This window comes from Polypterus senegalus, chromosome 4 (assembly GCF_016835505.1).
Source record: "Polypterus senegalus isolate Bchr_013 chromosome 4, ASM1683550v1, whole genome shotgun sequence".
NCBI classification, from domain to species: Eukaryota; Metazoa; Chordata; class Cladistia; order Polypteriformes; family Polypteridae; genus Polypterus; species Polypterus senegalus.
This window is the reverse complement of record NC_053157.1, coordinates 34505363-34531186: the sequence shown is the minus strand read 5'-3', so window position 1 is coordinate 34531186 and position 25824 is coordinate 34505363.

Sequence of the window (25824 nt, the reverse complement as noted above, 5' to 3'; positions counted from 1 at the left end):
TTGTCAATTACAAATGATACATTCAAATTTCAACTGAAATATACATATACACATGTAGACTAGACAATGCTTATCTTGTTTGAAGAAGAGTGAGCAAATCTCCTTCCCCTCCCCCTGGTATGACCCCGTGGTAATAAATAGGAGAGAAAGAGTGTGGATCTCTCCAGCTCATTCCGTGGGTATGTGCCAGCTGGTAGGTCTCCTTGACTGATCACCTAGGTAACTGTTCACAGTCATTGGATCAGTTGGCAGGCTTCCCCCATGGGCTGGCATTTGGCCAAGCTTCTTTTCCTGTTTCCTGTTTACCAGTGAAGAGAGTTGCTCCTCCTGATGTCTTCCCATTCTTCAGACCAGATACTCATGATTTGTGCCACTCTCTAGCCTGTCTCCACCTTTATCTTTTTTTTTTTAAATCTCTATAAACGCCTCTACATCCCTTCTCTGAGAGCTCTAGTCATCAATGCCAAGCCAAGTCACAAAGACCAAATATTACTGTATACCCCATAAATGGCTCATCCTATAGAACCTAATGTAAATAATGTAACAAAAGAAAAACAACCTAATGGCTTAATCTGCATGCCAGGACCTCCAAAGTGTGTTCAAATTAAAAATACCATAGAAATACTTGGCAAGTGTAACCATTCAACCCTCCGATACTCCATGTTCACCTCCTCTATAGATTCCTCCATAATCTGATTTTTTGGCAATGAAACCTAATGACAGGCAGCCCCACATCTGATCTGCATCAACCCTTAACACCCCCGAGTGTTTCTCACAATTCCCATGGGTAACACATAATCAGCTCTTTGTGGCTGTTGGCTTACATCCTGCACAGCAGCCTTAGAAAGGTTTGTACTAAAGCTGCCTTCTCCAATGTATGAAAATTAAATTAATCAGTTTTCCTAAGCCAAAAAATGCAGCATGAACAAACAATATTTTATAAAACTTAAGAAACTCTGTTTTATCCAATACTGTTGGCAGATGATACTTAACCGTCTTTCATCTTGCAAATCTTGTTTTGAATTAATATTACATGAGACACACAATGCCAATAATCATCCAATAAAAGATCTGATGGTAAACACATACTGAATTATATAACTGAAATGTACTGGCCTGTATAGTAGTATAGCCACACAGTACAGAAGAGACAGAGAGACACCAGAGCAGATCTCATACCTTTACTTGTATTACAGTGTATTTATTTTGTCCTCTGAAGGACTGGCACTACATCCAGGGCCAGTTCAAGCATTGCACCTGGTGCTGCTGGTGTGGAGTCCAACTCTCTGCACTCCCGCGCTTGAACTGGATGGGATCAAGCGATGCATTTTTAATGCAAATTTACTTCAGATCAAAGTAGACTTCATGAATACCTGTTTTCTTTGTTCTTAAAATATTTAAATTCTCACAAATCAAATTAGTGTATGAATAACATTGATTGGGAACATCACTATTAAAAGTAACTCAGCTATATTACTTATTTAATTCTTTTTTTGTAAGTAATATGTTATATAGTTAATTATTAAAAAATGTAATCTTAATATATAATAAGATAATGTGGCTGTTTGTTTGTTTTTCCAGGATTTTAGATCACCTTTAGCTTGCAAACCGTTTGACCAATTGACCTGAAATTTGGTACTCAAATACCATGTGACATCTACTATCCACTTTCAGGGTGATGTTTGACCTCCAAGGTTATTCCTCTTTTTATTTTTATTTTATTTTATTTTATTGTAGAATCAACTCTCAGCAGCGGCCAGCAGGGCAGCTGTGCGGCACATGCTTATGGGCGCTATTCTCATCCCTACCACCGCATATACTGCGTGACATCTACTATCCACTTTTGGGGTGATGTTTGACCTCCAAGGTTATTCCTCTTTTTATTTTTATTTTATTTTATTGTAAAATAAACTCTCGGCAGCGGCCAGCAGGGCAGCCGTGCGGCACATGCGTACGGGCGCTGTTCTCATCCCTACCACGTTTAAAGAAAACGTACTAAGTAATTGCAACACAAACACTGACTTAAATCAGTTTTAATGCAAAAAGATGCCGACGAAAGAAGAGAAGAAGCGGGCCGTTAGGGTGGAGAAAAGAAGAGCTGCTCAGGAAGCAGCAAGTGCATCAACCTCTGAGCAAACGAATACTAAACGCACAGAGAAAGTTCAAGTCAAGTGTATTCACTGCCTGTTATCGTGCAGTGCACCGTTACTGGTGTGTTATAAGCAGTGCTGTTACTTTTGCGTTACTGTTTCTTCTTTTGTCTAAATACTCATTTCATGGGCCGTCATTTTTTATTAAATTCTAAGTATTTGAACCTTCAAGTAAATGATGTGAAACACAGCTAAATGTGATTTTTTTTTAGTGTTTTATAAATATGGGCTGTGCCCTGCGGTGGGCTGGCACCCTGCCAGGGATTTGTTCCAGCCTTGTGCCCTGTGTTGGCTGGGTTTGGCTCCAGCAGACCACCGTGACCCTGTGTTAGGATATAACAGGTTGGAAGATGACTGACTGACTGAAATATGGGCTGTGAAGTAAATAACATCCATCCCCTTTTTCCATTCCCAACCCGAGCCCCCAAAGACTCGTAGTATGAATACCGCTGTAGCACCAGACAACGCTGTTTTAATATATCTATAGTAAAATTCTGAATTAAAACTAAACGGGCATTTTATTAATAGGTTTCTGTTACTGGACTGCATGCAGCACACTCTTCTGATTTGTGACTGAGCCTGGCAAACAACTGCCATATTTTCCACCACGTTTGCTTCTTGCCTTACACCCAGTGGTGACGCTATGTGACCCTAAACTAGTTGGATAAAATCTACCCCTCAGCACATATAGGATTAAATGTATATTTATAATTTTTGTTCAGTTTTTTCATTTGATTGGATGCTACGCACGTGCTTAATCTCGATCTCACTAGCTGTCACCAGATGACTGGAACACACACTCGCATGTTGTTATTACCGATCCCAGTAGGCAATGTTTTTGGAATGTTGAGAATAATCTTCTGTAGTAATGCAGTAACACATATCTGTTTTTTTTGCTTTATTTTTTTAGGTAACGCAGATAAGTTACTCATTACTTTAAAACATAATCAGACTACATAATGATCATTACTTATAATGCGTACCTCCCAACATTGATAAATGTTTTATTTTATACAGTATGCCCCCATTCAATTGTGAACACCATCCTAAAGCATTTTTCAATTGTTTTCTGATGTTTTTTAGAACTAAGTCACAGAAAAGGTTGTCTCATTTTCAACAGAGTAAGCATAAAATGCAGTAAATTCCAAGCTTTTATCAGTTTAACAGAAAACAACAGGAAAACAAGGCACAATTCTATATGTCAACATGTTGAGAAAATTAAAAATGTGCTGTAGACATGTATTAAAGTGGTTCTCAATATTATTTTACTGAGGGCCACAGCTCTACTTGTCAACAAGCTAGAAGGGACACACAAGAAGACCCTGTATGTTAGGCGCACACATGAAATAGACTTTATTTCTACAACACGATTCAGTGGAACATGCACTTTGCAGAAGATGGATTTTCGGCAAATGCAACTTCAGAAGTCCACTTCTTGACAGAGCTTTGTAGTGTTGACCCTCAGAACTTTTTTTTGGTTGTCATGTAGGCATACCACTTCCCAGGTGTTTTGTCCATTTGAGTCTACAACACCTCCAGGTCTCTTGATAGCTAACACCAGCATGCTGGGGCAGTTCTGTCGGCTCCTCAGGCCTAACATCCACTCTGGTTTCCCCTCTGTTAAGAGAGCAGTTTCAGTGTTCATTGTGCTTCAGCCACAACCATCTTGATGTTGACTCTGCTTGCTTAGCGATGTTAGTCACAAACGTCCGTCTAGTTGAACTTTTAATCCCTAAAATGGTAATGACTGGACTCGAAATCTCCTGCAGCCTACTTCCACTGTGAGATTCCATGTCCACTATCTGCTCTATTGGTATTTGAGAATGAGTGCTTGGTACTTGCCTTGCTTTTATTCAGTGGGCTTCTTCCATCCTCTTCTTCTGTGGCACAGTCAGCTCAAACAACACCACTTGTTTTTCTGCACTAGAATGAATAACCATATCTGGCCAGAGCACTGAACTAGCAACCTCCATTTGGAATTTTAGTTGTTTCTTACGATTTACTCTCATCTCCCAATCAGCAGCTGATGCCAGAACTCCTGTGTCATTAGATGTTCTGCAAGAATGTTCCCCTGATTTGACAAATCTGAAGAAGAAGGGTCCTTTGCTTTTGATGTTGTTTCTCCACTTCTTCTTCTCCTCCTACAGGCCCTCCACTACTTCATTCAAGATCTGTTGTGCCTCCACCTGAACTTTATGTGGTAATGACATCTCTCTATTTATTTGATAATGTTTTGAGATTTTCATTAGAATACCAAAGACGTATGAGCATGAAACAAAAACTAAAAAACCTTTTACATAGAGGGTCTCCATTACTTAAATAGTTTTATGACCAAAACATTGCAATTAATAATTCACAACATATAATCAGTTTGTAGTGTTAAAGTCACTCACTTTGCATTTACACCAATGCTGAAAAGACAGAATCTTGATGATTGTTTCTAATTTCAGAGTTTCACTGCTTTTCCCTGAGACTGCAGACTTTCTATTCTGTAGGCAGGAAGAAACTTACAGCAGCAGATTTAAAGAGATGATCAGCTACTGCTAATGCATAAGTTCAAGCACCAGTCCTTTAAACAGTCATTATGGGAAAGAGGCAAACAGTAAAACTTAACATTTATTAAAACACATAACTAATGCAGTGGAAACACACTAAATATGCCAATACTGCAATGTGAAGCACACTACTTTGACTGCTTTTCTGCTCCTCTCGACCTAGTAATATTATAAAAGTGCAGTATTTTGAAGATGTTCTAGTCCTCAACCCATTCAGAGGCATTTCCTACTTTGTGTGTTTGATGTTGTCAGGATATGTTCTGCCCCCCTGAATTGGATTAAATAGGTCTGATAATGGATGAATGTACCATATGTCCATGTCATTTATGTATCACCTGGCTAAGAGTGATTTGATGAATGCACACAGAGCAGCCAATTTTGGAGTTGCACCTACCATGACCAGTTGCAAGGTTAACACAGAGTAGAATAAGGATGCAATGGAAGGACTATGTTTGTTGGATGGCCTAGAAACATTTCACAGTCCCTCAGGGGAGGGGAAAGCTGATGCCTTGGAAGGGTCGTGAAGCCTACCCTGCTCAGCCCCCTGACACCATAGTGCTTATCAGGAATGAAAATGAAGGGATATAATATCTTCCTTTGATGTGGAAAAGAAGGCTAGGAAAATCAAAGAATAGTCTTTTTCTGAATATGAATTATTAATACTATAAAGTGAAGCAGACAAGAAGTAGATTTTAATCTTAATGGTCTTGTACTTTTCAGAAATAGCTACATCACCACTTGGAAGTTATATGCAACTTAAATTAAAATGAAACCTTTGCACTTTTTGCATTAATTTTTAAATGATCTAGTCAACTGTGCAAAATTACACAGTCATCTAAATGGATATATATGTGTATGTTACAGTGGCACCAAGTGATTTTTATCCATGCGAATTAGCTAACATGGATAGCATGGTGGCACAATTTTAAGCACTGATGCCTAACAGCTCCAGAAGACTGGATTTGAATCTTGGTCCTTGTCATTGTCTGTGTGGAGTTTTCATGTTTCCTCTATGTCTGTATTTGTTTCTCCCATGGCACTCTGGTTCTGCTCTCGTGTCTTAATGCATGTTACATGTTTGTTAATTGGATTCTGCTGATCTGCCTTGTGTGAATGCGTTTGTCAGCCTGAGTGTGCCCTGTAATGGACTGATTGGTCCCTGACTTGCTCCTAAAGGTGTGTGAGTAGACTCTGGCCCAATACCTAAAACTGGATTAAACTGTTTCCTTAATGTATGGATAGATAATTCATTAACACATCCGAGCATTAGAACAATTTTAACGAGAACAGGGCTTTTACCCCAACATGGCTTCATCTCTTAGAACAATAATTGCTTATTTAAGATTGTTAGAAAGTCTTTGTGAACTTAAAGGTCAAAGATTCCAAAATTTATTAGAAATGATCTTCCCCAACAATATGTACATATTGTTGGGGAAGATCAAATATATATATTTAAGAGAGATATGATCGTCACAAAATTCTGCACTTATGACACTCACTTCTCTGCTTAAATCCATACATGCTCACTGGCAATTCTCAGAAAGGATCCTGGCTTATATTGGCTCAGAGTTTAGAAAACGGAGTACAGATGGTGTTGCGTATGACACCATGTAAGAAATGTGAGATGCAGTCGGTGGAATTAATGTGCAGGCAGGAGAAGTGGCAGAGAAAAGATCACTGGAGCTGAAGGAAGGAGCCATGGAAGATCAAACTGGCAGCAGCAGTACTGGTGTCTTGGTGGTGGAGCGAGGAAGAGACACTACATTTCACAGTGTTTTAGTCCACCAGCACTAGTAATGATAAAATGTGAGTAAAACCATAAATATTACACAAAATGAAGACCTATAAATATATTATTTTGCTATACAGATATCTCAACACCACCAATTTTTTTTCAATGGGCAAAGTGCTAAATCATATTGTATATACAGTAAGTAATCAATGTCACTAATGTTAATGATGACGACTACTCCAAAACAGTGAGATATACAAGTTCACATACCCTTGTGTTACAATAAAATCACTCAATGGGTCACCTGAAGGGGCTCAAGCCTTAGGTATAACTGAAAAGTCCAAGCCGCACGTGTGACCCCATAAGTTAAAGGTATGCTGAGGACACTGTGGGGTCAAGGAACCTGCTGTAGAAACTTGGAAACAGGCTAAAAACACAAAGAAAATGTCATAAACTTCAGAAAGAAATATTCTGCATAATAAATTCTATTCAGCATAGATTATTATGGAAAAATGAAAAAAAAATGAATATGATGAGTAAGCTGAGCTTGTTACATTCTAATAATATAATAAATTATTGAGGGCAGTTTAATACTTATTTCATTTTTGTCTTAACTGCCTTTAATAAAGAAAAAACAGTGCAGAGAAGAAATCGGGCGGCACGGTGGCGCAGTGGTAGCGCTGCTGCCTCGCAGTTAGGAGACCCGGGTTCGCTTCCCGGGTCCTCCCTGCGTGGAGTTTGCATGTTCTCCCGTGTCTGCGTGGGTTTCCTCCGGCGCTCGGTTTCCTCCCACAATCCAAAGACATGCAGGTTAGGTGGATTGGCGATTCTAAATTGGCCCTAGTGTGTGCTTGGTGTGTGGGTGTGTTTGTGTGTGTCCTGCGGTGGGTTGGCACCCTTCCCAGGATTGGTTCCTGCCTTGTGCCCTGTGTTGGCTGGGATTGGCTCCAGCAGATCCCCGTGACCCTGTATTCGGATTCAGCGGGTTGGAAAATGGATGGATGGATGGAGAAGAAATCGATTACGTGTAGACAGTCTAAGAAGAATCAGTTTTATTCCTGTTGCCGTAATTGCCTAATTAAAGAATAAAAATATTGAATTACTCATTTCAAATGCATGACTTTCTAACAGTATTAAATATATCAAACATTTATTTGAAAATTCCAAATTGGTGTCTCATTACTAAATACCAAGACAAGGATTTAGATTAGGAAAGGGACTGCGGCCTAAACATGTGCATCTGTTCTCTAAGCCTAAGAGATTTCATCCTCTTTTTCAATATCAAGGATCACTAATAGTTAAAATTTTAAAAGCACTGAAAGAGTATTAATGAACATTCAAGTTAGCCAGGCAAAAAGTTTGTTCAATCTTGCAACTGTTACATATTTAATGTTCATTATGCTTTCCTAAACAGGACATATTTCTAACATTACATTTTTGGCACTTTTTAAAATTTTAATTCCAGTTCCATTAAAAATCACAGGAGACACATTATGCTAAAATCTTTCACAACTTACTTGGTGTAATTGATATTAGGAAGATTATCAATTTTCATTTTTCTACGAATAATTGAATAATTCAGAAATCAAAGCTGTGTTTTAGTGTTCAGTCATCTGAGGTAAATTAACAGGTGTAAACAAAGTTCTATGGAATATACGTCAAGAGAATAGTTGGAAAGTGAAAATAATAATAATCATAACAAAAATAACAGAAACTGCAGTTGTTTTGTGGAGATATCACTGTCCCAATTTCGTGATGAGACGGAGTGTGAAAGTTAACCACTTTGGTCCACCACCACTGAGAGTTATTGATAAAGGATACTGAGCAGGTTAATTTAATGGAAAAGGCTTTGACTTAAAAAATCTCACCATCATCTTAATCTGTGACTATGCCCAAAAGATGCAAATCACAAACCCTAACATGACCTCAGCTTCTTTATCTGTCAATGTCACTCTGTACTGCCAGTGGAGGGTGCTGTTGAGGTACAACTTAGCAGGTTGTGTGTTTTCTTCAAGTTGTCTGCTGTCAGCTCCAAAGAAATACTCGCCATGGTCTTCAGTTCAATCTCTTAACAATTCATCGATTATGTTAGGACACAGTTGTTTACTACAATATATAATTTGTTATAAGTAGTTCATAAGATATCTAACAAGTTAATACATTTGAACTAAAAATTTAATTGGTGTAGTCCATCTACAGTACACAGTAGGTGTAAGAGTGGTTCTTCAGAGCGATGATGTAGGCCCCTTCTTCAGGCAAGATCTAATTGATTGCCTCGAAAGCTTGCATATTGTAATCTTTTTAGTTAGTCAATAAAAGAGGTCATTTTGCTTGACTTCTCATTACTTAGTGAAGAGAGATAAACCTATATGGCTGGTGCAGGCTGTGTTGTGTTGTGTAGTACCACAAAAGAGGAAGTGGAGAGGAAGTTGGAAGAAGGGAGAATGTCTTTGGAAGATGGAGGACTGAAGATAAATAGGAAGAAGACAGAATATATGAGGTTTAATGAGGATCAGGATTCAGAAGTTTGCCTAAAGAGACAGCCATTGAAAACAACGGATATGTTTAAATATCTAGGATTGGTGGTAGCCTGAAAACTAGGTAGATACCTCATAGAGTGTAATGTGGATCGGACAGTTGGAAGAATGTATCAGGGTTATTGCATGAATGAATAATTAAGGTGAAAGTTAAAAGGTAAGGTTTTTAAGACATTGGTAAGAATAGCAATGATGTATGGAGCTGAGATATGGGCAGTAAAGGGAGCACATGAGAAAAAGTTAGATGTGGCAGAAAAGAGAATACTGTATTGAGATGAATGTGTGGAGTTACAAGAAAGAACAGAATAACAAAGGAGACAACCAGATGTATAACAAAAGTTGGAGAGATATCTAAGAAAGTATAGGAAAGTAGATTAAAGTGGTATGGACATATGATGAGGGGAGACAATGAGTATGTGGGAGCGAGGGAGGCCAAAGCAGAGGTAGATGAATTGAGTAAAAGAAAAGGGCTTGACTGAGAGTGAGGTGCCGGACTGAGCTGCATAGTGAAGGTTGATCAAGCGCATTAATCCCACAGAAAAGTGGGAAAAGATGAATAGGATGAAGAAGAAGAAGTGAAGATAGGCATTCCCTGATAATTGTGCCTCATTCAAAGAAGCAACACTGCAAAATTTAGACTCTAGATCTATTAGTTTACACTACTCTACATAACGGGTGAATGCACTGATACAGCATTAAATTCCCGATTCTAAATTTTCCAGATGTTCTGTAATGAATGGTACTGATTACAGAGTTTTGGAATTCAGAGTTATGGTATTGTTTTACTTCTGGCATTTTGTTAAATTAATAATTTAGTTCATTAATTTCTTCAAGGTTGTGTTGTTTCATTTTAACTGCTGCACTGTCCATGGGTTGTTTCTGCCTTGCGCCCTGTGCTTCCTGAGATAGTTTCCAGCTTCCCTGTTACCCTACTCTGGATAAAGCGGATTTGGAAAATGGATGGCTGCTTGTTAATTTTTAGTTCTCCCTTTTGAATTATTCTGTCATTAGAGTTTTAGTTTAATTATCAATTCTTATGTAATTCAGTCCTCGGAATTTTATTTTCTACAAAGAGTTAACAATAATTATGTTATCTGTTTGGAATAATTTGGGGGGTTATTGGTGACATTGGTATTTCACTCTGTTCTTTGTGGGTGACCCTCATGTTTGAAAGAAAGTTTGGATTTGGATCTTGAAAAGATAACGGATTTCTTAATTTATTTAGTGCTTAAATTACTTATTATCTGCATGAGTACAAGCAAGTTTAAATTGAGTTTTTAAAATGTATATTCAGAAAGTGTGACATTTTCTTTAATATGTAGGGCACTTGGGATGCCAGAGTTGGCGATGTGTGAGCTTCAACTTGCATGTTATAGAGCAGACTAAGTTAACGACAGCTTGTGTTTTATTTGTGTCATGAATGCGGGACTCTTTGAGGCTTTTAATGACTTCTTTTTATGGATTTTTTTTTTTACTTTTAAACAACTGCCTTTATTATTTAAGAAATCAGTGCTAATAAAAAGTCTTCAATCACCTGGAAGTTTTCATTTTTTATTGTTGAACAACACTTCATCTAAATGGATTTAATTTGGCTGTTATGACACTGATCCATGGAAAAATATTCTTTAATGTCAAACTGAATGCAAATCTCTGCAAACAGGTTTAAATGAATAACAAATATAAGGCACAAAATAGTTGGTTAAGTATTCACCCCTCTCAAGTCACTATTTATTATGTGCCCCTTTGGCCATCATGACAAACGGCAGCACTGTCTCTCCAATCTCATCAACTGTACATACTTTGTAAATCCTTCAGAGTTCTCAAAGGTCTCTTGACGGCCTCACTCACTAGTCGTCTTCTTGCATGATCACTCAGTTTTTTGAGGAAGGCCTTCTATGGTCTCCGTATATGTTATAGTAATAGGACTAAGTGAGAGACATACAAACAAAAACCAACTAATCCCACCATCTACACTGGGAAATGATATAAAACTGCCTAACCAACTGATATTGTTCCATTTGCTCATTTACACCGCAGTACAACAAAATACTCTGATTAAAATATAGTTGTGCTATGAGTCATGTGCACACTATCCAATGTTTGTGCTTGTTCAGTACAGTAAATTAAAATAATTTCTGCAAACTAAATGTGAATTATACATTGCAGATGTCTGGGAAACAAATGTGATGTTGTTCTCGGGATAAGGCCAATTGGTGGCACAACAACAAGCTTGATAAATCAGTAAAATGCTTTCTGCTGATACAAAGCCTCTATTTTTAGACTGCACAGCTTTGCATGACCCAGTGCCATTTAGTGCGCCTTCCCCATGTTTAATTTTTTTTCACACTGGTTACTCATTTTGACTCCTCTTTCAGCGCTTGTGAGCATTTTATACTGCACTACACAATCTATAAATGCCAGATTTACGTAGGAGGATTTGTCTAATTAATTAAACTCAAAGTTTTAACTCTGGTTTTACCATAATTTCACATTATCATAGTATATATCTGATTAGTCAGTGACTTTAGGGAAGCCTTTAAGGAAACATATTTAACTAGTAAAATCTGTAGAAATGGTATATTCTGTACTTCTTTAAGAATATGATGAATTATACACTTTGGGAATTCACTGTTTAGGCAAGTCCTTAGTTTAAGACTGGAAGCTGTTATCAATATCCATCCATTAATCTGTTTTCTAAATATATATATATATATATAGTATATATATGTATAGTGAATAAGGCGCTATATAGGCACCCGACCCGGCACAGATTTACACTGAGGCACGTGCTCAATAAACAAAGTTTTATTTTTCTCTTCAGCTGTGGGGCACGTCTTCCCCTAGTCCCACAGGCCCAAAACAGTCCAAAACCAATTCAACTCAACCCAAACCAATTCTTCCTTTGACGGCACCACCACTCCTCTCAGCGAACCTCGTCCTCTTCCTTCCGATTCTGGCCCCCGAGTAGTGGCTGCAGGCTCTTTTTGTAGCCCTCCCAGAAGTGCTCCAGGTGGTAATTGGCCTAATTAGGCTGCATTTCCGGGTGTGGCTGCATTCTAGCCCACAGAGTCTTGTTAAGCCGTGCAGCTCCTCTGGGTGGTGGCCATGGAGCCCAACAGGTCTGAGTCCTGAAGTCCTACACCTGTGGCCCCGATGTAACCCAGGAGGGCTGCCACAAAGCATTCCGGGGGACGTAGAGTGCAGGGGCAACCCGACCGCCCGTCACAATATATATATACATTTACATTTTTGTGAATGAATTATCATAGCATCAGCAAGTCTAAGAACATATTAACCTATATTCTAACATACTCATATATACACACCGACAAAGACTAATTTATTTTTTATAGGACTCTTTATAGTTCCCTTTATAGTTCTTCACTCTGAACTCTGCAAACACAGCACTGTCATTCGAATTATTGTTCTACTTGTACAATGCCTAATTAAATATTTGAGCTTAATGATTTTACTCAATCCAAACCATAAATAAATTTGAAACTGCAACATATTTGAGAAAAAAGAACAATATAGAGGTATGGATTTTACTTATTTATCCATGTATTTATTTATTTATTTTGATTTGGAATATTTTCAAAGAAACTAAGAATAAATCCTAAACCAGTTACATTTTCATTTCAATTTTAAGGCTTTTTGGATTTTGTCCATATCATAAGGATTTAATGAACTGATGCACCACCATTGATTAATGCATCACACCAAATGCTTTCCACACCCATGAAGGTAGATTAAGCAGGGGTAAGTAAATTAATTTTCTTTTATATATTTTATATAGGGCGCGGCACGGTGGCGCTGCTGCCTCGCAGTTAGGAGACCCGGGTTCACTTCCCGGGTCCTCCCTGCGTGGAGTTTGCATGTTCTCCCTGTGTCTGCGTGGGTTTCCTCCGGGCACTCCGGTTTCCTCCCACAATCCAAAGACATGCAGGTTAGGTGGATTGGCGATTCTAAATTGGCCCTAGTGTGTGCTTGGTGTGTGGGTGTGTGTAATGGAAGGATTTTTCTAAAGAGAGGGGGGGATCAAGAGAGCAGATGGGCGTTGGTCGCTCAGCGAAACCCAGCTGCATTACTAATGTTTTGGGAGAAACAGCCGGGAATGTTCTAAAGATACAGCCATGGCTATGTAAGGAGTTGTTTTTCACTTCGAGAAGCTTTTTTCACATGTAAGCATATTACTGTGTCTTCTGGTATCAAGCACTAGTCTCAAGGCCGAGTAGAAGAAAAACATAGCGCCGTGTCCCGTGGAAGGAGGGTGTGAGAAACTGATCACTTCTGCATACACTGCTTCCACGTAGGCCGCTTTTGGGCAAGGACACCTAATTAGTATATAAGGGAAGGTTCCGCCCTCAGTTTCTTTGGATGCTCAACCGTGGGGAAAGGCGCAACCGCCCGGTCTTATCTGATAAAAGGCACTCAGGGTTGATCCTCTGACGAGACTGACATGCGGGCTCCCTCAGTCTACTGGTCTAGGATGATGGCTCTGGGTCTTTTGATGTATGTTACTGTATGTATGTATGTTACTGTAAGTATAAGTTTGTCTCTTTAAGCATATATATTTATTTCTATAACCCATTCATATGTATTTATATGTTATAATTGAATAAGTAAATTTTATTTAAGTAACGGACCTCTTCTCTCTGATTCTTTGCCTACTTATGTTCTAATCCCTTGAACCATGTTCCCAAATCAAAACAGTGTGTTTGTGTGTGTCCTGCGGTGGGTTGGCACCCTGCCCCGGATTGGTTCCCGCCTTGTGCCCTGTGTTGGCTGGGATTGGCTCCAGCAGACCCCCGTGACCCTGTATTTGGATTCAGCGGGTTAGAAAATGGATGGATGGATGGATGGATATTTTATATAAATTACATTTTATAAATTATATATTATATTTTCTTATATTTTCAGCTTGATCATGTGCACACCTTTGGAATAAAGGTTCTGGATTTTAAACTACTTTTTCTCTTTTTTTTTTTACACAACCTTCTAATAAATTAAAGAAAGTTTTTTATTGTTTCCTACCAGCCCATTTTTCTCTTGGACAGTTTAATACTCGTAACACATCAACAAAGGAGTGGTAGTAAAGCTAGAAAATCTATTTTATTTGTCAATTTACACAATCAGAGCCGGACTGACGTTTACAATCAGCGGGAGCTTTCCCAGTGGCCTGCTGCCTGGCCTGGCATTCAGAGCAACTAGTGAAATAAACTAATAGTGAAATTTTATATTATAATGCTATTATAATGTTATTATACTGGAAAATGAGCAGGCGTTATTGCTCTGTATTGGGCACAAATCCTTTTGGATTAACATTGCAGGGTTCTTTTTCTGGTTGGATGGTTTCTTGTTTTTGTTCAAGTCTTGCGCTATGATTGGAGATGCGTACGTCTGGTGCTTTGTGATTAAAGTTATATATGAAGATTGTTTAAAAGTTTATAATATACTTTGAATTATATTTGGATGTTGTATGGGCTTTGGTATTTGTTACTGCGTATTTATTTTATTTTATTTTTGTTTCAGATTTTAATGAAGTGTAGCATGTGATCACATTTTTAACGTTTTTTTTTTCCTTATTCCTTCAGAGTGACTGAATAAGGTACACAAAATGTTTTATTCTATTTTTTTATTAATGAAACATGTATGTGAGTGGAATGATTTGTGTTTCTAAATGTACCTGTTGTTCTTTATTTCATGATAAGTTTGTTAATGAACGTGTCTTGTTTTTACTTTATTTTAATATCTTTGAGGTGCGTCTCTCACACTCTGACAGTTAAACCTTAGCGCTATGACGAGAGAGTGACTGAACAGGCAACACAAAATGTTTCATAGATTTTTGTTTACTAAGTGCATTCTTTAAAACATGCTTGATAGATAGATAGATAGATAGATAGATAGATAGATAGATAGATAGATAGATAGATAGATAGATAGATAGATAGATAGATAGATAGATAGATACTTTATTAATCCCAAGGGGAAATTCACATAATCCAGCAGCAGTATACTGATACAAAAAAAATATTAAATTAAATAGTAATAAAAATGCATGTAAAAGCAGACAATAACTTTGAGTAATGTTAGCATTTACTCCCCTGGGTGGAATTGAAGAGTCGCATAGTGTGGGGGAGGAACAATCTCCTCAGTCTGTCAGTGGAGCAGGACAGTGACAAAAGTCTGTCACTGAAGCTACTCCTCTGCCTGGAGATGATCCTGTTCAGTGGATGCAGTGAATTCTTCATGATTGACAGGAGTTTGCTTAGTGCCCGTCGCTCAGCCACAGATGTTAAACTGTCCAACTTTACTCCTACAATACAGCCTGCCTTCTTAACAAGTTTGTCCAGGCGTGAGGCGTCTTTCATCTTTATGCTTCCACCCCAGCACACCACCACGTAGAAGAGGGCACTCGCCACAACCGTCTGGTAGAACATCTGCAGCATCTTATTGCAGAGGTTGAAGGATGCCAACCTTCTGAGAAAGTATAGTCTGCTCTGACCTTTCTTACATAGAGCATCAGTATTGGCAGTCCAGTCCAATTTGTCATCCAGCTGCACTCCCAGATATTTATAGGTCTGCACCCTCTGCACACAGTCACCTCTGATGATCACAGGGTCCATGAGGGGCCTGGGCCTCCTAAAATCCACCGCCAGTTCCCTGGTTTTGCTGGTGTTCAGGTGTAAGTGGTTTGAGTCGCACCATTTAACAAAGTCTTTGATTAGCTTCCTATACTCCTCCTCCTGCCCACACCTGATGCAGCCCACAATAGCAGTGTCGTCAGCAAACTTTTGCACGTGGCAGGACTCCGAGTCATATTGGAAGTCTGATGTGTATAGATTGAACAGGACCAGAGAAAGTACAGTCCCCTGCGGCGCCCCTGTATTGCTGAACACAATGTCAGACCTGCAGTTCCCAAGACGCACATATTGAGGTCTGTCTGTAAGATAGTCCACGATCCATGCCACCAGGTGTGAGTCTACTCCCATCTCAGTCAGCTTGTCTCTAAGGAGCAGAGGTTGGATTGTGTTGAAGGCGCTAGAGAAGTCCAAAAACATAATTCTTACAGCACCACTGCCTCTGTCCAAGTGGGAGAGGGATTGGTGTAGCATATAGATGATGGCATCCTCCGCTCCCACCTTCTCCTGGTATGCAAACTGCAGAGGGTCGAGGGCGTTGCGGACCTGTGGCCTCAGGTGGTGAAGCAGCAGCCGCTCCATGGTCTTCATCAGATGTGAAGGCCGGAAGTCATTCAGCTCACAGCTTGACAGAATTCTGTGCCACCAAAACATTTTTTGAGTCTTTTGTCTATTGAAGAAATTCAAAGTGGTCTTTTTTGGCCAACACTTCAAACTTTGTGGAAGAGTATTCAGCATTACCATCCAGACACTGCCAGCAGCTTGGCTGTGGAGATTCCAGACTCAAAGTTGAAACTGCAAACAGAATCTCCATGCACTGTGGATTCCACTGACAGCTACTTTTTGTAGTTCAGTGCTTTTGATATAAATGTTATAGAACTACATGGTTTATTTATTTATGAAGTGTTGTTCCACACTTTATCAGAGGTTGTCTTGAGACTAATATTTAAGTGTAAAAGCTGAATCTACTGTCTTTTCATTCATTAAAAATTCGAAGACAAAATGGTGTTTGTTGGTTTTTTTGAATCTGTGCCTGTACAAGAAAACTGATGTATGTTGTGTGGCCTGGGTTAGACTTGGTAATCCCGTCCTGAATAAGCTTTCCAGTCCGGCCCTGAACACAATAATTATTATTCAAGTTGCTTATACTTAAAGAAATACTTCACTCACAAATCATTATATATTACTTACCCCATATAGTTTGTAATGACTAAGAAAATAATATTTTTTAGTGGACAAACATCACTCATGCTGCAAAATCCACATGTTAAGTCATCAAACTGTATGCTCACAATGTTCAATATGCATGCCTTTTAGTAATGTTGGACAATGAAAGTAGTCTACAAATTGGAAACCCCTTCACAAATTTTGCTCTAGTCCCTGGCCACGAGTACGTAGAACAGGGATTGATATAAGTTTCGGGAATATAGGTTGTACATGATCGGGATTGTCTCAAAAGCACGAGGCATACATGAAGGGAGTTATCTCCTACACTACAAAGCCTCATTGGTCCAAGAGGTTTGGTAAGGAAGCACAATAACCAACATAGATATACTGTACGATCTGCAAGGATTTCTCCCTCTGCCTTTCTCTCCTTCCATTGATTACATCCAGAGACCAGACCGAATCAAAGACCTGTCATATCAGAAACACAACGCAAGAATGAAAGAGCCACCTCATATCTAGCCATGTTAGGGTATCGAGAATTTCAGAAAGAAGAGCTGCTGTCCATCCAAGTTGCACAGTTATCCATTTGCTTCACTTCTTCTTTTGGCATATTAAGAACTACAGTTTAGAGAAGCCTTTTCTATATTGAATGGATACACTTTTGAACCCACTTTCACCTCAAACACTTTCTAATAAACTGCCAGGGGTGTAGAGGTAAGAGTCATAGATGCAGTCAACTCTAGTTTATCCTGACGATAACCATGCAGTTAGATCTCTGCATCAAATTTGTAAATGTGACTTAACTGAACAAGAGGCAAAGGTTTGGAGATACTCAGGTAAAGAGTCATAAAATAAATATAGGGTCACCATCAGATTATTGACAAGAAAACAGTCCATTTAAGGGCTGTGGCTGACCAGAGTACATTTTAGTAAAATTGGGTGACTAAATGGGGCACTAGTCTTGTAGGGCCCACTCTGCATACACTTACACACGTATAATTTAGGTTCACCAATTTATTTAACCTGCACAGGAAAGAAAAACTGGAGAACCCATAGGAAAAACCATGCAGCCATGGGAAGAATTTAAAAATTTCAGATAGACAGGATGGAGGTGCGGCATTCAAACCCTGGCTCCTGGATACGTGAGTGTTAACCATTTTTCCACTGAGCCATATACTCTATATACTTGTATGTCTAATCTTAACGTAGCTGATTTGGTAAAATTAACTGAACTACAATATATTTCTTTGAAGAAGATGTCCATCCATTATCCAACCCGCTACATCCTAACTACACGGTCATGGGGGGTCTGCTGGATCCAATCCCAGCCAAAATAGGGTGCAAGGCAGGAAACAAACCCCAGGCCCAACCAGCCCACTGCAGGGCACACACACTAGGGACAAGTTAGGATCGCCAATGCACCTAACCTGCATGTCTTTGGACTGAAACCCGTGCAGACACGGGGAGAACATGCAAACTCCACGCAGGGAGGACCCAGGAAGTGAACCCAGGTCTCCTAACTGCGAGGCAGCGGCGCTACCACTGCACCACTGTGCCACCCATTGAAGATGTTTTAGATATTTTTCTTTTAAGATGTTTATTTTTTCAGTCATTTGTAATATAGTGCCTTAAGAGTAATGAAGAAATGTTGTAAATGTCAAGAGTAAAAAAATTATGCTGGACTATTTTTGTTGAAACCACTTATGACGCACTCAAATAAATGATGACTTTTTTGGTTAGCTGATTTATTCAATATCATCTTGTGGTTACAGCACCATATGTCTCTCATATTCTCAAAGAAGACACACATACCATACTTCAAGTCTGACAAAATCTGTCCAGCAATGGTACAGAAATGCATAACCTGCTGTTTTCAGTGTAATTACTGGAAGAATAAATTAGATCAGTTACCTACCAGCAAAGCAAAAATTGCCACTGGACACTTTCCTCACATTAATAAACTTTGTTTAGTTATGCAATATGTCCTAGGAAAAAAAAAAGTTGCCTTGAAAGATGTTTTTTACCACCCTAGTATGCCATTTCAGTTCTGCAACCCACTGAATGTTAATTTGCTATGCATGTCCTATCAGCTGTCTCACCAGATGTTGTCAGAGCTGCTGCACACTGGTGAGTGCCAGGTGTCCGAATAACAAAAATTAAAATATACAGATGTAGAACTTCAGCATGCATGTATGTTTTTCAGCTTCGAAAATAGCAGAGGTAAAGGCAGTAGCACATTATTCTGAGGTAAAATGAAAACAGTTATTTGAATTGGTTAGTCCAAAGTTTAGGACGTTGCTAGTAAAATAATTAGGAGATCCAAGGGTTCCATCTTTAAAAGCTGATCTCTCCATATTAAGCACAGGTAGATAAATATTTTAGTTTTTGTTTTTATTTTTATGAATTATTTTTTCCATAGTGGTAGCACTGCTGCCTCACACTAAGGAGACCCGGGTTCGCTTCCCAGGTCCTCCCTGCGTGAAGTTTGCATGTTCTCCCAGTGTCTGCGTGGGTTTCCACCAGATGCTCCAGTTTCCTCCCACAGTCCAAAGACATGCAGGTTAGGTGCATTAGGTGCGATCCTAACTTGTCCCTAGTGTGTGCTTGGTGTGTGTGTGCCCTGCGGTGGGATGGCGCCCTGCCCAGATTTGTCCCTGCCTTGTGCCCTGTTTTGGCTAGGATTGGCTCCAGCAGACCCCCGTGACCCTGTGTTAGGAAATAGCGGGTTGGATAATGGAGGGATGGATAGATGGAATTGTTATTTCCAAGGCCTGTAGAAATATTTCATTCACTGTGTCAAACTTTCAGCCACTAAGTTAATTCTTAGGGAATTGTGTGGTCAGTGATAGTGGATTTCTTTTCTCAAGGGCAAAGGATTTCTTGGAGCAAGTTAGAAAACTGACCAGGAATTCGACACATTTAAAGTTGTACATGCACAATCAAAACATTACAAGGCAAGTTCAAGTTTTACTTTAGAAAAACCAAGCTAAAGGTGTAGAACATGAGGGACAAATTAAAGGGTTGTGAAAAACCAAATATCTGATGCACACAGACCTCAAAAGTAGGCAATGGTTATTGCTAATACAGGTGGCAATCAGAAAACAAGAAATCCTCTGTCCATGCAAAGGATAAAGTTGAATAATCTGAGGATTAGGGTTTTTGGTTACTAAGAAAAAGTTCCATCCATTCATTACTTTTTAAGTTTACCTGTGCAAGTGAGGATTGTAATTAAAGAAAATGTACCATTCTCAAATGCACTTGATCCATTTCAAGGTCACTGGGAAGCCGAGCCTACAGGAACCAACCCGAGACGGGGTGCCAATCCAGGCCTGCTCAGCCATTAACAAACACTCACCCAAGGGCAATGCCAACTGAGAACTGCCAATTAGCTTGAACTGCATGTCTTTGGGGATATGAAAGAAAAAGCAGAAAACTTAAACACACAGGAGGAATATGCAGATGTGGATTGTAGTTTAAGTAAAAACTAAATAATTTTAAACTTTTTCTATTGGTTGCTCCCATTAGGGAGCTCACCTGCATGTCCTTTCTCACCACATCCATAAAAACTAAATAATTTTAATGAAAAAGATAATTTTAGAAGTGGAACACTTTGCATATCAACTTAAACCTTGCTGTAATAAATTAAAACAGGATAGAAGATGTATAAATGGCATAACATTCAAGTGCAGTCTGCAAAATGAAAGCAGGAGTATTTGACATTTTTTTTATTTATTTCATCCAAGGGTCAGTTTTTGTTTAGTAAATATTTTTGCAACCATGACTTAAATTAAAAAAGCAGTGATTATAGAATTTAATTACGTGTGTTAGACTACATTAAATATGTGTTTTTTTACCAGTACTTTACAATGTCAGGTAATTATAAATGCTACCTGAATAGGTTTGGGTTGGCTCAATAGCTCAGATGAGTAAAAGATAACATTTTACAAAGCATACAAGCTGATGTAGATGCTGCTAATGTAAAACTGAAACATTAACTTCAGAGATGAAGTTGTACAGTTGAAGAGTGCTTCTCTCTTTTAAGTTAGATGAGTTTACAGACTTACTGTTCCTTTCAAATGGGAGATTTTCAAATTTCTAAACATTTTGCAATCTGTTTGAGATATCTCAATGAATAATGAATTGTCTTGACATTTTTCACTGAAGATATAGTATGCTAAACTTCAACAAGATCGGTCCATGGAGACCCAAATTGTTTCATAAGATGACAGACAGACAGAGCTACCACAATAGGTGCTTCTCACTGTATATGTCAACACAACTAAGACAGGGATGCATTGATTTCCTAATATATCATCCTAAACTGTTAATCTTTTTTTGCCTAAATGTGACTGGAAAGACACCTGGTGCCTGTTTTATTGAAATTTTTTGTGGATTTGAGCATGAAAATATGCTCACACCAAAACAATATAGATTTGTAAAGCCTGACATACACACATCTGTACACAATTTGCCGCTAATAAATTTACAATCACCTTGTAAATATATTTACATTAAAACACTTCAAACACTGCCCTGAAACACGCATTTATGGAGCATGCTAATTAACCTCATTGATTGGTAACGTAGCCTCTCCCTCCTGATGCATCAAGACCCCACCACCTGAATTCAAGGGTATCTGGTTATGTTCTGCAACTGAGTGCACAAGATCATGTGCGGCATTGTAGCACCTCTCCTCTGTGCTCTGGGGGTAGTGGGAATGGTGTAAGGCACCGTGGTCTGAGTGGGTAGCCTCTGTCACCTGACACATGTAATGACGTGATTGATGTTACAGTGAATAGTACCCGCTATATGAAACACTGAGGGTTCAGCCAGTTACCTTACCAACAAGCCAGCCACCATGTACAGCACCACCATGCCTTTCGAAGCTACTTTGCCTCAAAATAAAAAGAATTGCAGGTTGACCCAGGACATTGAGACATGATGTTTGTAAGTTACTTCTTGGAAGACTTATGCGTTAATGGGATCTAACTGCTTATGTTTTACAAAAGCAGCTTCATTCATTAATATGAGTGCAGTAAAGTGCTTTGATTACGCAGGGTATTCAGGTAAGTCAATATAAACTGACGAAAAACCAAAAAAATATCTTCAGTGCAAATACGTAGTATTGGCCCTTTCAAAACTGAAGTAAATAGTCATTTTTGAGGTGTAATATATGGCATTTGTCACACCAACATACATTATAATATCTGCTCAGTGATTTGAATTATACACAGGAGTCATCATTTATATGGTTTGACTGCATTTCCCTGCTTTGATAAAGGGTGCCACCATTTTCCAGTTTCTCTGAACATTTGCGTAGACATGGGTCAGAGTTGCCATAAATATACTGAAACGTTTGCATCAAGTTTTTTTTTTATAAATTCCGGCATTTGCATGGGAAGTTGTGTATGCACATTTTGAACCTCTTTTTGCACATATGCAAGCTTTATAAATGAGGCCCCAGCTCTCCAAATCCCTATACTGGAATAGGCAGGTTTAGAAAATGAATGAATATTTTTATAGGAGACAACTTCCAGTACTGTATTGTCAACTTAACATCTGTCTTTTTTTCTGAAGAAGTTTCTAATTGATTTTATTCCAGCACCAGTGGAGACAAGGTAGGAACCAATTCTGGATGGAGCAGAAGTCCATCTCAGAGCATATTTATACACACTAAGCCAGTGTAGAGCAGCCCCTTAGCATAACAACATGCGTTTTGACTGTAAAGACAAACAGAACATGCAAACTCCACTAATCCTGAAAGTAAGTAGCATCCAAATGTCACAAAGCTCACATGTGAACTACAGCACCACCACAGAGCTGTTTTCAACAGAAACTCAACAGTCTGTTGGCTATGTTTGTAAGGCAGTGAAGATTAGTATACAATTCTGAGCAGGAGGAAAATTTTTTTTTTCTTTATTCTGTCTAACTGAAATACGTGAATCGGTACACTTGCTTACTTACTAATGAGATAAGTGTGATGGAAAGAGTTAAAAAAGAGCAGAGATTGTTTTTGAGCTTTCAGGGTGTTTCTTTCTGTAAACACTGTCACATTATGCAGTGTCTCTCACACACACATGCATGGGAGGCAGCAGGGCGGTCTGGCAAATGCTGAAACTCCGGTATAGGGCAGGGGTCCTCAATCCCAGTCCTGGAGAGCCGCAGTGGCTGCAGGTTTTTGTTCTGACCTGGTTGCTTAATTAGAAAGCAATTCTTGCCAATAAAGCACTAACAAGCTATGAAATTAAATTAACTCTGCTATGTCAGGTCATTCTCATATCCTAGATTTTCTTTCCCTTTCTATCATGCAAATGATTTGAAGGCTAAAATGGACGAGTAATTCTCAGTCCTTCACTTTTTTCTCTTCATTTTTCTTCCAAGTATTTAATTAAACCCAATAGTGCAGATAAATACACACAGGTGTAAATGTAAATAAGCTAAATGGAGAAATGCTGCTCTCGCTTGTCATTTGCATGTTATTGATAATAAGGAGCAATTAAAATAGCTGCTTAAGACAAAATTAAGCAATAAGGGCTCAAAATCACTAAAGTGAAGCAGAAGTGTTACTTTAGCAATAAGTGCTTTTTATTAAGCAACTGGGTTGGAGCAAAAACCTGCAGCCACTGCGGCTCTCCAGGACCGTGATTGAGGACCCCTGGTATAGGGGGCTAATCAGGTGTACTAATGCCTCTTCTCCCATCCTTACTGGAGCAGTAAGATCCAGTCCTCTTCCTCTTCCGGCTTCAGACCACGTCCTCCGATGACCTCACTTCCATTTTTCCCTCCAGATGACCCACCTCTTCCTTCCCCTCAGCTACAAAAACCCACCACCTTTGCTCTGCACTCAGGCCTCTTTGGTGACTCAATCCCAATTGGTTACTCAGCAGAGTATCACGCAGCTCTTCACCCTCAGCTACTTTCTACAATATACAGGGTGGATCCCCACATCTTTATCTTTATGTTCTCTTTTCACTACAACAGTTTTCACTGTTCTCCCACTGTATTCTGAAGTTGTCTATCAGGCTGAGTTCTGTTGTTTAACAAGAAATTAACGTCAATGAAAAGCATAACAAAGAGAAGAACTCCATTGCTGGCTTCCAGTGCTCCTCAAGTTCAAATTGTCAACTTTATATTATTTACAAACAAGTCAAAAGTATAATTTTAACTTTTTCAAAAGCATTGTCCCTTTTTTTGCACTAAAGCAGCACACTTGCTGTGTTTAAACCTAATAAATTGGCTATATTTCTGAAATGTGATATTTATGTGAAATGTACAGCTTATTTATTCTTTTGTTATCTAGTGTCATTTTTGTCACTAACTTGAACTCTAAGGCGACGTCTCAGTACGCTTTAATTGAAGGTATTAGGCAAACGCATGCATGAATAGTATATTTCTGTGTGAAGCAATATGATTGTTGTTTGAATATATATAATGTATATAAAATGAACCTATTTAATTCTTTATTTCAGGACTACATATGTTTGTAAAAATGCAAAAGCTTAAAATATACTTTAAGAGAAGGAAAAAGCTAAAAGTTTTCGGCAGGTAACTTTTTTTTTTTTTTACATTTTCAGAAAATTGTCTCGGCATGAGAGTATACGCTACCTTTCATCCCTTCTTTGCCATCGCCACATACAGTAGATAAAAATAAGGCACTTAAGAATGAAAACTGTCATAATTAGGAAAATGAGACTGAAGAGAGAGACAGGTATCTACTTACAGGCTGATTTCTGTGATAAGTGATTTTTGAGAGAATAAAGTTAATCAGTTTGAAGGAACTTCTTCCAACACTTAAATGGATGTGAAATGATGAAAGGATTTGTTGTCTTCCTGCCCTCTACTGGGATGAGACATGTTTGGCTATATAAGGAGCTTAACAACACGTATGCCTTAGTTAGTTGCTTTATTTATTTATTTATTTTTGCTGTATTCTTTTTACTTTCTTCAGTTACACTGAGTATATAAAAATCATATAATGTACATAAGCATTTCCAACACCTACACTGAAAATAAAAATGAATCAATACTTTGATGCATAGTTTTCACAAGTTCACTCCTTTGAGCTCACTTTGACTGCTGGTTTTCTTCCCAAACTTTTAATTTCACCCCTATTGGAATAATAAGTAAGTTTTTATTTTCCAGTTTTTGTTTGGGTGTCAATCCAGAAATTACAAAACTGGGTTTAATATTTTATTGAAATGTAGCAAGCATTTATATATGTGACATGGGATAGTTTTGTGCTTCTTAATCTTCACTTTCAAGATTTTCGTTGTAATGATTTTCGTTCGTCTGTTCTAGGTGTTTTTGTCACTTAAAGCCATAATTTACTAATGAGTACTCTAATGGGTGTAACACAGCTACATCTATTTGACATTCACTATTTTTGCCCTGGTGTTGTCTTCACTCATAATTGTTGTAATCTGCATACAGTGAAGGGAACAAACTCAATGAGAAAAAATAGACTTTCTCGTATACTCAGATATGGGGATGGATATTTAAAGACTAAACTGCAAGACAATGATTATATTTTTATATTATGTACATTAAAGAACCATCACCATTAAATCAAATTAATGATATATTGAACAATTATTATAAAAGTTGAATAAATCAGATTCTGCAGCAGCATGAATAAAATGTAAAGTACCACTTCCGGTTAACGGAAATAGCCCAAAATTTGATAGAAATCTGTTTTGTACCTAATACTTGTATGCCAAATTTGATTGACTAAAGTGAAAGGATACTCAAAGTTTACATGCACACACAGACACAGAGAGAGACACACGCACACACACAGAGACAGACAGACAGACATAATTCCAAAAATGGTATTTTCGGACTCAGGGAGGTCTAAAACGTCGAGATTCATCAAAATCCCAAAATGGAATTTTTGGAGTATTCCAATACTTTCCCTATACTTCGTATACAAGAAAGTCAGGGAGGTCTAAAACATTGAGTCTTCAAAATCTCAACATTGAATATTTGGACGATTACAATACTTTCCCTATACTTTGTGTACGGTAAAGTACAAAAGCGAAATTA